The 12,190-nt window shown below is 47.2% G+C and overlaps 6 non-coding genes and 2 pseudogenes across 6 annotated transcripts; all 8 read left to right on the top strand.

Annotated features, from left to right (window-relative positions):
- Positions 1-5,753: 5,753 nt before the first annotated feature.
- Positions 5,754-5,917, top strand: LOC134988645 (U1 spliceosomal RNA). The gene has a single exon (XR_010194054.1). It is a non-coding gene; the product is annotated as a U1 spliceosomal RNA (small nuclear RNA).
- A 152-nt stretch (positions 5,918-6,069) lies between these two features.
- Positions 6,070-6,211, top strand: LOC134988652 (U1 spliceosomal RNA; annotated as a pseudogene).
- Positions 6,212-6,903: 692 nt separating this feature from the next.
- On the top strand, positions 6,904-7,067 carry LOC134988639 (U1 spliceosomal RNA). The gene has a single exon (XR_010194048.1). It is a non-coding gene; the product is annotated as a U1 spliceosomal RNA (small nuclear RNA).
- Positions 7,068-7,219: 152 nt separating this feature from the next.
- LOC134988587 (U1 spliceosomal RNA) lies at positions 7,220-7,382 on the top strand. The gene has a single exon (XR_010194000.1). It is a non-coding gene; the product is annotated as a U1 spliceosomal RNA (small nuclear RNA).
- Positions 7,383-8,056: 674 nt separating this feature from the next.
- Positions 8,057-8,220, top strand: LOC134988618 (U1 spliceosomal RNA). Its single transcript, XR_010194027.1, has one exon. It is a non-coding gene; the product is annotated as a U1 spliceosomal RNA (small nuclear RNA).
- Positions 8,221-9,192: 972 nt separating this feature from the next.
- LOC134988617 (U1 spliceosomal RNA) lies at positions 9,193-9,356 on the top strand. Its single transcript, XR_010194026.1, has one exon. It is a non-coding gene; the product is annotated as a U1 spliceosomal RNA (small nuclear RNA).
- Positions 9,357-9,508: 152 nt separating this feature from the next.
- LOC134988570 (U1 spliceosomal RNA) lies at positions 9,509-9,671 on the top strand. Its single transcript, XR_010193986.1, has one exon. It is a non-coding gene; the product is annotated as a U1 spliceosomal RNA (small nuclear RNA).
- A 671-nt stretch (positions 9,672-10,342) lies between these two features.
- On the top strand, positions 10,343-10,521 carry LOC134988594 (U1 spliceosomal RNA; annotated as a pseudogene).
- The last annotated feature ends 1,669 nt before the right edge of the window (positions 10,522-12,190 follow it).

The raw sequence follows: 12,190 nt of genomic DNA, 5'->3' as shown, positions 1-12,190 counted from the left end.
TTTTTACACATTTCTGATAATACCAGTACCACTAAAAAGGGTATTATGTTGGGTGAGAAAAAACTGCCTGTAGTTTTTCCTGCATCTGAGGAATTAAATGAAGTGTGTGATGATGCGTGGGTTTCCCCCGATAAAAACTGTTAATTCCTAAAAAGTTATTAGCATCATACCCCTTCCCGCCAGAGGATAGGGCACATTGGGAAACACCCCCTAGGGTGAATAAAGCGCTCACACGCTTGTCTAAACAGGTGGCACTACCGTCCCCGGATACGGCCGCCCTTAAGGAACCTGCTGACAGAAAGCAGTAAAATATCCTAAAATGTATATACACTCACACGGGTGTGATACTGCGACCAGCAATCGCCTCAGCCTGGATGTGCAGTGCTGGGGTGGCTTGGTCGGATTCCCTGACTGACAATATTGATACCCTAGATAGGGACAGTATATTACTGACTATAGAGCATTTAAAAGATGCTTTCTATATATGCGTTGTGCACAGAGGGATATTTGCCGACTGGCATCAAGAGTAAGTGCGCTGTCCATTTCTGCCAGAAGAGGGTTATGGACAAGACAGTGGTCAGGTGATGCTGATTCCAAAAGGCATATGGAAGTATCGCCTTATAAAAGGGAGGAGTTATTTGGGGTAGGTCTAACAGACCTGGTGGCCACGGCAACGGCTGGGAAATCCACATTTTTACCCCAGGTAGCCTCTCAACATAAGAAGACGCCGTATTATCAGGCGCAGTCCTTTGGGCCCCATAAGGGCAAGCGGGCAAAAGGCTCCTCATTTCTGCCCCGTGGCAGAGGGAGAGGAAAAAGGCTGCAGCAAACAGCCAGTTCCCAGGAACAGAAACGGTGGGGGCCCGTCTCATAAATTTCAGCGTGCAGTGGGCTCACTCACAGGTGGACCCCTGGATCCTTCAGGTGGTATCTCAGGGGTACAAATTGGAATTTGAGACGTCTCCCCTTCGCCGTTTTCCTAAAGTCTGCTTTACCGACGTCTCCCTCCGACAGGGAGGCGGTATGGGAAGCCATTCACAAGCTGTATTCCCAGCAGGTGATAATCAAGGTACCCCTCCTACAACAGGGAAAGGGGTATTATTCCACGCTGTTTGTGGTACCGAAGCCGGACGGCTCGGTGAGACCTAATTTAAATCTGAAATCCTTGAACACTTACATACAAAGGTTCAAATTCAAGATGGAGTCACTCAGAGCGGTGATGGCAAACCGGGAAGAAGGGGATTATATGGTGTCTCTGGACATCAAGGATGCTTATCTCCATGTCCCAAATTACCCTTCTCACCAAGGGTACCTCAGGTTTGTGGTACAGAACTGTCACTATCAGTTTCAGACGCTGCCGTTTGGTTTGTCCACGGCACCCCGGGTCTTTACCAAAGTAATGGCCGAAATGATGATACTCCTTCGAAGGAAGGGAGTTTTAATTATCCCTTACTTGGACGATCTCCGGATAAGGGCAAGATCCAGGGAACAGTTGGTAGTCGGGGTAGCACTATCTCAGGTAGTGTTGCGGCAGCACGGTTGGATTCTTAATATTCCAAAATCGCAGCTGATTCCGACGACACGTCTTCTATTCCTAAGGATGATCCTGGACACAGTCCAGAAAATAAGAATTTACTTACCGATAATTCTATTTCTCATAGTCCGTAGTGGATGCTGGGGACTCCGAAAGGACCATGGGGAATAGCGGCTCCGCAGGAGACTGGGCACAAAGTAAAAGCTTTAGGACTAGCTGGTGTGCACTGGCTCCTCCCCCTATGACCCTCCTCCAAGCCTCAGTTAGGATACTGTGCCCGGACGAGCGTACACAATAAGGAAGGATTTTGAATCCCGGGTAAGACTCATACCAGCCACACCAATCACACCGTACAACTTGTGATCTGAACCCAGTTAACAGCATGATAACAGAAGGAGCCTCTGAAAAGATGGCTCACAACAACAATAACCCGATTTTTGTAACAATAACTATGTACAAGTAATGCAGACAATCCGCACTTGGGATGGGCGCCCAGCATCCACTACAGACTATGAGAAATAGAATTATCGGTAAGTAAATTCTTATTTTCTCTAACGTCCTAGTGGATGCTGGGGACTCCGAAAGGACCATGGGGATTATACCAAAGCTCCCAACCGGGTGGGAGAGTGCGGATGACTCTGCAGCACCGAATGAGAGAACTCCAGGTCCTCCTCAGCCAGGGTATCAAATTTGTAGAATTTAGCAAACATGTTTTCCCCTGACCAAGTAGCTGCTCGGCAAAGTTGTAAAGCCGAGACCCCTCGGGCAGCCGCCCAAGATGAGCCCACTTTCCGTGTGGAATGGGCTTTTACAGATTTTGGCTGTGGCAGGCCTGCCACAGAATGTGCAAGCTGAATTGTACTACAAATCCAACGAGCAATCGTCTGCTTAGAAGCAGGAGCACCCAGCTTGCTGGGTGCATACAGGATAAACAGCGAATCAGATTTTCTGACTCCAGCCGTCCTGGAAACATATATTTTCAGGGCCCTGACTACGTCCAGCAACTTGGAATCCTCCAAGTCCCTAGTAGCCGCAGGCACCACATATGAAAAATTAGGTAAGGGCTTTTATAGGATAAAGCCGCCAATTCTGAGACACGATGTACAGAGAGCCAACGTAAAAAATAACAATGTTTATTAATAAAACATATAAAAAGATTAATTGTCAAATAACCGGTGAAAAATATATATAAATATATATAAGAACATTCTACCTTTGAGAAAGTCACGTGAACGTGACGAAACGCGTCAGGACCCGCCCCTATCCACACTCAGCTCAGGTGAAATCTTCCAGGTGTTCCTTGGTCCCCGCTGCACCCTCCTTCTACAGCATCCGACATCAGCGGCTTCAGCGCACACGCCGCCACGACCGGGTTGTGAGAGAGACGATCCATTCCTTTCCGCTGCACAGCGTATATGGGCATTGCAGGACATTGAAGCCGAGGACGCTCGGCTCTTACCAGCCCATTTTGGAAAGGTATTGAATATCAATTTCAACTGAGGGACTTTTTTATTCATTAGGATCCTACCAACACACCTGGTATTTATCAACTATCTAACAAGTGAATCACGGAACTTTTCACCCCAATAAGCTGAGTCATTACAATATACCACTAGTTCACGTCTAGTGACTGTTCTTATATATATTTGTATATATTTTTCACCGGTTATTTGACAATTAATCTTTTTATATGTTTTATTAATAAACATTGTTATTTTTTACGTTGGCTCTCTGTACATCATGTTTCGTTCCTGATATTCAGCGCAGCCGTTTGTTCTTTTTCTATGCTATCACCACAATACTACACATAGTATTCCGGCAAGCGCAGACTATCAGGAACATAAAATTGTGATTATTTAATTCTATGAAACACGTATTGGTTTTCACTTTTTATTTTGATGATTAGGCACTCGTTTGTTGCAGTTTTTTGTTTTGGTCAATTCTGAGACACGCCTGGCTAGCCTGCCAGGGCTAACAGCATTACCACTTTCCATGTGAGATATTTTAAGTCCACAGTGGTGAGTGGTTCAAACCAATGTGATTTTAGGAATCCCAAAACTACATTGAGATCCCAAGGTGCCACTGGAGGCACAAAAGGAGGCTGTATATGCAGTACTCCCTTGACAAACGTCTGAACTTCAGGAACAGAAGCCAGTTCTTTTTGGAAGAATATTGACAGGGCCGAAATTTGAACCTTAATGGACCCTAATTTGAAGCCCATAGACAGTCCTGTTTGCAGGAAATGCGGGAAACGACCCAGTTGAAATTCCTCTGTAGGGGCCTTCCTGGCCTCGCACCACGCAACATATTTACGCCAAATACGGTGATAATGTTGTATGGTTACATCCTTCCTGGCTTTGATCAGGGTAGGGATGACTTCATCCGGAATGCCTTTTTCCTTCAGGATCCGGCGTTCAACCGCCATGCCGTCAAACGCAGCCGCGGTAAGTCTTGGAACAGACATGGTCCCTGCTGGAGCAGGTCCTTTCTTAGAGGTAGAGGCCACGGGTCTTCCGTGAGCATCTCTTGAATTTCCGGGTACCAAGTCCTTCTTGGCCAATCCGGAGCCACGAGTATAGTCTTTACTCCTCTCCTTCTTATGATTCTCAGTACTTTTGGTATGAGAGGAAGAGGAGGGAACACATACACTGACTGGTACACCCACGGTGTTACCAGAGAGTCCACAGCTATTGCCTGAGGGTCCCTTGACCTGGCGCAATATCTGTCCAGTTTTTTGTTGAGGCGGGACGCCATCATGTCCACCCTTTGGTTTTTCCCAACGGTTCACAATCATGTGGAAGACTTCTGGGTGAAGTCCCCACTCCCCCGGGTGAAGATCGTGTCTGCTGAGGAAGTCTGCTTCCCAGTTGTCCACTCCCGGAATGAACACTGCTGACAGTGCTATCACATGATTCTCCGCCCAGCGAAGAATCCTTGCCACTTCCATCATTGCCCTCCTGCTTCTTGTGCCGCCCTGTCTGTTTACGTGGGCGACTGCCGTGATGTTGTCCGACTGGATCAACACCGGCTGACCCTGAAGCAGAGGTCTTGCCTGACTTAGGGCATTGTAAATGGCCCTTAGTTCCAGGATATTTATGTGAAGTGACGTTTCCATGCTTGACCACAAGCCCTGGAAATTTCTTCCCTGTGTGACTGCTCCCCAGCCTCTCAGGCTGGCATCCGTGGTCACCAGGACCCAATCCTGAATGCCGAATCTGCGGCCCTCTAGGAGATGAGCACTCTGTAACCACCACAGGAGAGACACCCTTGTCCTTGGAGACAGGGTTATCCGCTGATGCATTTGAAGATGCGATCCGGACCATTTGTCCAGCAGATCCCACTGAAAAGTTCTTGCGTGGAATCTGCCGAATGGAATCGCTTCGTAAGAAGCCACCATCTTTCCCAGGACCATTGTGCATTGATGTACTGACACTTGGCCTGGTCTTAGGAGGTTCCTGACTATGTCGGATAACTCCTTGGCTTTCTCCTCCGGGAGAAACACCTTTTTCTGTACTGTGTCCAGAATCATCCCTAGGAACAGCAGACGTGTCGTCGGAATCAGCTGCGATTTTGGAATATTTAGAATCCATCCGTGCTGTCGTAGTACTACTTGAGATAGTGCTACTCCGACCTCTAACTGTTCTCTGGACCTTGCCTGCTTACTTTGTGCCTTCCAATGCACAATGCAAACTACAGGTAGTGCTGCAGGGCCCACACCCTTTTACTTGCCGTACAGAGCAGCTCTGGAGCTGTTACAGTGCCCAGCTGCTGCAAGAAATCAGCTTGAATGCTTCAGGGGCTGGGGCATAGCCAACATGAGCCCCACACCGAAGGAGGGTGGAGGTGTTTAATGCGAACTAGGGGTCATCCAAGCGCCGCAAAAGGCCGCCATGCCCTGCACGCCCCTTTTCTCTTTTCATATGCAGACGAGGGTTGAAGCCAACTTTGACCCACTGCTTGGATGACATCACCGTATGCAAATCCATCTGCTGCAGGCCTTCCCCCAGGAATGCTTGCACTAGTTGTTGCATTTGGTTTGTTGTCTGGGGGTGCTTCATTATTAGGCAGCCTTCTGCCCTCCCATGTTCATCTGAAAATTTGTGTTCTCCCTGCAGTTGTTGTCCCCAGATGAGAGTTCCCTTGTGCTGCCTCAGTTGAATCTCCTTTACTTGACAGAGATGTGCCTGAGCAGCGGCCCTCCCCAGCCCTATCCCAAATCATACTTATTTTGCATAGGAGATACCATGGTCATGAAGATTGTTCTCCCAGGGTGAGGTTCATTCATTGCATTCTGGGTATGCTGACCCCTGTGATTTCCCCAAATGTGGGAAACTCGACTGCATTATTTGTGGTAGTGGGGGACTGTGTTTGTGCTTTCCTCTGGTCAGCTCTGGTAAAAGTCAGATTTATTTGTCTCAGATCTTCCTCTAGCCTTGTTCTTCTTTCGAGAGTTCCCTTGTGCTGCCTCAGTTGGATCTCCTTCACTTGACAGGGGGGTACCCGAGCAGCGACCCTCCCCAGCTCTAGCCCAACTTCTACTTACCTGGCAGGTGAGATACTATGATCATGTAGGTGCTTCTCCCAGGGCAAGGCTCACCCATTGCACTCTGGGTGTGCTGCTCCTGCGATTTCCCCAAATGTGGGAAACTTGACTGCATAATTTGTGTTTCCCCTGGTCGGCTCTCATATAATTCAGATCTCTTTGTCTCAGGTCTCTCTCCAGCCTAGTTTGCTGTCTGTTTCAACTTCTCTTTTCTTGAGCCGCTCCCTTCTATGCCCTTGCGCACTATCCTGACTTCTCCCGTCTGCTTACTTTGTGCCTTCCAATGCACAATGCAAACTACAGGTAGTGCTGCAGGGCCCACACCCTTTTGCTTGCCGTTCAGAGCAGCTCTGGAGCTGTTACAGTGCCCAGCTGCTGCAAGAAAACAGCTTGAATGCTTCAGGGGCTGGGGCATAGCCAACATGAGCCCCACACCGAAGGAGGGTGGAGGTGTTTAATGCGAACTAGGGGTCATCCAAGCGCCGCAAAAGGCCGCCATGCCCTGCACGCCCCTTTTCTCTTTTCATATGCAGACGAGGGTTGAAGCCAACTTTGACCCACTGCTTGGATGACATCACCATAAGCAAATCCATCTGCTGCTGGCCTTCCCCCAGGAATGCTTGTACTAGTTGTTGCATTTGGTTTGTTGTTTGGGGGTGCTTCAGTATTAGGCAGCCTTCTGCCCTCCCATGTTTATCTGGAAATATGTGTTCTCCCTGCAGTTGTTGTCCCCAGATGAGAGTTCCCTTGTGCTGCCTCAGTTGAATCTCCTTTACTTGACAGAGATGTGCCTGAGCAGCGGCCCTCCCCAGCCCTATCCCAAATCATACTTATTTTGCATAGGCGATACCATGGTCATGAAGATTGTTCTCCCAGGGTGAGGTTCATTCATTGCATTCTGGGTATGCTGACCCCTGTGATTTCCCCAAATGTGGGAAACACGACTGCATTATTTGTGGTAGTGGGGGACTGTGTTTGTGCTTTCCTCTGGACAGCTCTGGTAAAAGTCAGATTTATTTGTCTCAGATCTTCCTCTAGCCTTGTTCTTCTTTCGAGAGTTCCCTTGTGCTGCCTCAGTTGGATCTCTTTCACTTGACAGGGGGGTGCCAGAGCAGCGACCCTCCCCAGCTCTAGCCCAACTCCTACTTACCTGCCAGGTGAGATACTTTGATCATGAAGGTGCTTCTCCCAGGGCAAGGCTCACCCATTGCACTCTGGGTGTGGTGCCCCTGCGATTTTCCCAAATGTGGGAAGCTTGACTGCATAATTTGTGTTTCCCCTGGTCAGCTCTCGTATAATTCAGATCTCTTTGTCTCAGGTCTCTCTCCAGCCTAGTTTGCTGTCTGTTTCCACTTCTTTTTTCATGAGCCCCTCCCTTTTATACCCTTGTGCACTATCCTGACTTCTCCTCCTGTCTGCTTACTTTGTGCCTTCCAATGCACAATGCAAACTACAGGTAGTGCTGCAGGGCCCACACCCTTTTACTTGCCGTACAGAGCAGCTCTGGAGCTGTTACAGTGCCCAGCTGCTGCAAGAAATCAGCTTGAATGCTTCAGGGGCTGGGGCATAGCCAACATGAGCCCCACACCGAAGGAGGGTGGAGGTGTTTAATGTGAACTAGGGGTCATCCAAGTGCCGCAAAAGGCCGCCATGCCCTGCACACCCCTTTTCTCTTTTCATATGCAGACGAGGGTTGAAGCCAACTTTGACCCACTGCTTGGATGACATCACCATATGCAAATCCATCTGCTGCAGGCCTTCCCCCAGGAATGCTTGCACTAGTTGTTGCATTTGGTTTGTTGTTTGGGGGTGCTTCAGTATTAGGCAGCCTTCTGCCCTCCCATGTTCATCTGAAAATATGTGTTCTCCCTGCAGTTGTTGTCCCCAGATGAGAGTTCCCTTGTGCTGCCTCAGTTGAATCTCCTTTACTTGACAGAGATGTGCCTGAGCAGCGGCCCTCCCCAGCCCTATCCCAAATCATACTTATTTTGCATAGGAGATACCATGGTCATGAAGATTGTTCTCCCAGGGTGAGGTTCATTCATTGTATTCTGGGTATGCTGACCCCTGTGATTTCCCCAAATGTGGGAAACTCGACTGCATTATTTGTGGTAGTGGGGGACTGTGTTTGTGCTTTCCTCTGGTCAGCTCTGGTAAAAGTCAGATTTATTTGTCTCAGATCTTCCTCTAGCCTTGTTCTTCTTTCGAGAGTTCCCTTGTGCTGCCTCAGTTGGATCTCTTTCACTTGACAGGGGGGTGCCCGAGCAGCGACCCTCCCCAGCTCTAGCCCAACTCCTACTTACCTGCCAGGTGAGATACTATGATCATGAAGGTGCTTCTCCCAGGGCAAGGCTCACCCATTGCACTCTGATTTCCCCAAATGTGGGAAGCTTGACTGCATAATTTGTGTTTCCCCTGGTCGGCTCTCGTATAATTCAGATCTCTTTGTCTCAGGTCTCTCTCCAGCCTAGTTTGCTGTCTGTTTCCACTTCTTTTTTCATGAGCCCCTCCCTTTTATACCCTTGTGCACTATCCTGACTTCTCCTCCTGTCTGCTTACTTTGTGCCTTCCAATGCACAATGCAAACTACAGGTAGTGCTGCAGGGCCCACACCCTTTTACTTGCCGTACAGAGCAGCTCTGGAGCTGTTACAGTGCCCAGCTGCTGCAAGAAATCAGCTTGAATGCTTCAGGGGCTGGGGCATAGCCAACATGAGCCCCACACCGAAGGAGGGTGGAGGTGTTTAATGCGAACTAGGGGTCATCCAAGCGCCGCAAAAGGCCGCCATGCCCTGCACGCCCCTTTTCTCTTTTCATATGCAGACGAGGGTTGAAGCCAACTTTGACCCACTGCTTGGATGACATCACCGTATGCAAATCCATCTGCTGCAGGCCTTTCCCCAGGAATGCTTGCACTAGTTGTTGCATTTGGTTTGTTGTTTGGGGGTGCTTCAGTATTAGGCAGCCTTCTGCCCTCCCATGTTCATCTGAAAATATGTGTTCTCCCTGCAGTTGTTGTCCCCAGATGAGAGTTCCCTTGTGCTGCCTCAGTTGAATCTCCTTTACTTGACAGAGATGTGCCTGAGCAGCGGCCCTCCCCAGCCCTATCCCAAATCATACTTATTTTGCATAGGAGATACCATGGTCATGAAGATTGTTCTCCCAGGGTGAGGTTCATTCATTGCATTCTGGGTATGCTGACCCCTGTGATTTTCCCAAATTTGGGAAACTCGACTGCATTATTTGTGGTAGTGGGGGACTGTGTTTGTGCTTTCCTCTGGTCAGCTCTGGTAAAAGTCAGATTTCTTTGTCTCAGATCTTCCTCTAGCCTTGTTCTTCTTTCGAGAGTTTCCTTGTGCTGCCTCAGTTGGATCTCCTTCACTTGACAGGGGGGTGCCCGAGCAGCGACCCTCCCAAGCTCTAGCCCAACTCCTACTTACCTGCCAGGTGAGATACTATGATCATGAAGTTGCTTCTCCCAGGGCAAGGCTCACCCATTGCACTCTGGGTGTGCTGCTCCTGCGATTTCCCCAAATGTGGGAAACTTGACTGCATAATTTGTGTTTCCCCTGGTCGGCTCTCGTATAATTCAGATCTCTTTGTCTCAGGTCTCTCTCCAGCCTAGTTTGCTGTCTGTTTCAACTTCTCTTTTCTTGAGCCGCTCCCTTCTATGCCCTTGCGCACTATCCTGACTTCTCCCGTCTGCTTACTTTGTGCCTTCCAATGCACAATGCAAACTACAGGTAGTGCTGCAGGGCCCACACCCTTTTACTTGCCGTTCAGAGCAGCTCTGGAGCTGTTACAGTGCCCAGCTGCTGCAATAAATCAGCTTGAATGCTTCAGGGGATGGGGCATGGCCAACATGAGCCCCACACCAAAGGAGGGTGGGGGTGTTTAATGCGAACTAGGGGTCATCCAAGCACCGCAAAAGGCCGCCATGCCCTGCACGCCCCTTTTCTCTTTTCATATGCAGATGAGGGTTGAAGCCAACTTTGACCCACTGCTTGGATGACATCACCGTATGCAAATCCGTCTTCTGCAGAACTTCCCCCAGGAATGCTTGCACTAGTTGTTGCATTTGGTTTGTTGTTTGGGGGTGCTTCAGTATTAGGCAGCCTTCTGCCCTCCCATGTTCATCTGAAAATATGTGTTCTCCCTGCAGTTGTTGTCCCCAGATGAGAGTTCCCTTGTGCTGCCTCAGTTGAATCTCCTTTACTTGACAGAGATGTGCCTGAGCAGAGGCCCTCCCCAGCCCTATCCCAAATCATACTTATTTTGCATAGGAGATACCATGGTCATGAAGACTGTTCTCCCAGGGAGCGGTTCATTCATTGCATTCTGGGTATGCTGACCCCTGTGATTTCCCCAAATGTGGGAAACTCGACTGCATTATTTAATGCGAACTAGGGGTCATCCAAGCACCGCAAAAGGCCGCCATGCCCTGCATACCCCTTTTCTCTTTTCATAAGCAGACGAGGTTTGAAGCCAACTTTGACCCACTGCTTGGATGACATCACTTGCTGCCTTTCCAATGAAGCAAGTTTAATTTAATAATAGGTGAAAAACCATCCCTACAAAGGTGTTAATCAGATACTTGGCTTTGTGGACACTTTTCAGAGCACAAATTTGTTAGCATAAAATAAAGCCAGAAAATGAAGAGCTGTTTAATCACTCAATTGGATTTTTCTGCCAGCATATTTCTTTTTCTCTGCAACCCACTGCTAAATTGTGCTTCCTAGCTGTTTTTATAAATTCACTGAATCAAATCTAACTCTGATTACATCAGAGAAGGCCAAGTACCCTACACCATAACAGGGGGTTTGAAATTTTGACTTGTCTACTTAAAGATCACCAAAATCTGATAACAAGGTCAATTAAGTCCCTGGGTGGGATTGAACCACCAACCTTTTGGTTAATAGCCTTACTGATTGCGCCACAGCAACACTTTGCAAAAGTCCATACTGACAAAGGCTAATAAGCATTCATCTAGAACGATTCCTAGAAACATTTTAAAAAGTCAATAATGTGGAGAGTTTTTGTAAGATGTTTCTTCCATCAACCAATGAAGAAACACATTGGTACTTTCCCATGATGAGTGAGTGCTTCAGGATCTTTTGCACTTACATGTGCAGCAGAGTACTGTAATGGAAGTGCTGGGTCCATAATCCATAACCCAGAGGTAGGCAGATTGAAACTATCCTCTGCTATATGCATTTTTCTTTGTTAATTAAAGTAATCCAAAACTGGGATTGATATTTTTGCTCTTTTATTTTTACTTAAAGTACAATAACTTTTACCATTTTAATTTGTTTTAATAGTATATTGACAGTATTGTTTTCTTTCAAAAATCCAATTAATTTTCTTTACCCGATTATTAAAATGGTAATTGACAAAAACAAACTACATTGTCACCAGAAGAGCAATACAAAATGTACAAGTGATATATTAAAATCATCTTTCCAGCTTGAATTTCAATGATGCATTGGGGCAACGATTTTGTGAGAAACATCTTCACCCTTAAATAAAGATTTTCTTAATTCCTTACCTGTGTGCTAATTAGATATCACCTTGTTTTCACATTAAACAGACTTCCACATGAGAAAACAGCAAAGATGCAGTGGCGTTAATGTTTCCTGGTGTCAACCTGTATTATTTCCGTAGATATTGAAATGAGGATGCATCTTGCTGCCTTTCCAATGAAGCAAGTTTAATTTAGTAATAGGTGAAAAACCATCCCTACAAAGATGTTAATCAGATACTTGGCTTTGTGGACACTTTTCAGATAACAAATTTGTTATCATAAAAATAAAGCCAGAAAATGAAGAGCTGTTTAATCACTCAATTGGATTTTTCTGCCAGCATTTTTCTTTTTCTCTGCAACCCACTGCTAAATTGTGCTTCCTAGCTGTTTTTTTTTATAAAATCACTTAATCAAATCTAACTCTGATTACATCAGAGAAGGCCAGGTACCCTACACCATAAGAGGGGGTTTGCAATTTTGACTTGTCTACTTAAATATCACCAAAATCTGATCACAAGGTCAATTACGTCCCTGGGTGGGATTGAACCACCAACCTTTTGATAAATAGCTGAACACACTAACCGATTGCGCCA

This window comes from Pseudophryne corroboree, unplaced genomic scaffold (genome assembly GCF_028390025.1).
Source record: "Pseudophryne corroboree isolate aPseCor3 unplaced genomic scaffold, aPseCor3.hap2 scaffold_1082, whole genome shotgun sequence".
Taxonomy (NCBI): Eukaryota; Metazoa; Chordata; class Amphibia; order Anura; family Myobatrachidae; genus Pseudophryne; species Pseudophryne corroboree.
Note: the sequence above shows the minus strand (reverse complement) of the source record. Positions and strands in the feature narration are given on the sequence as shown.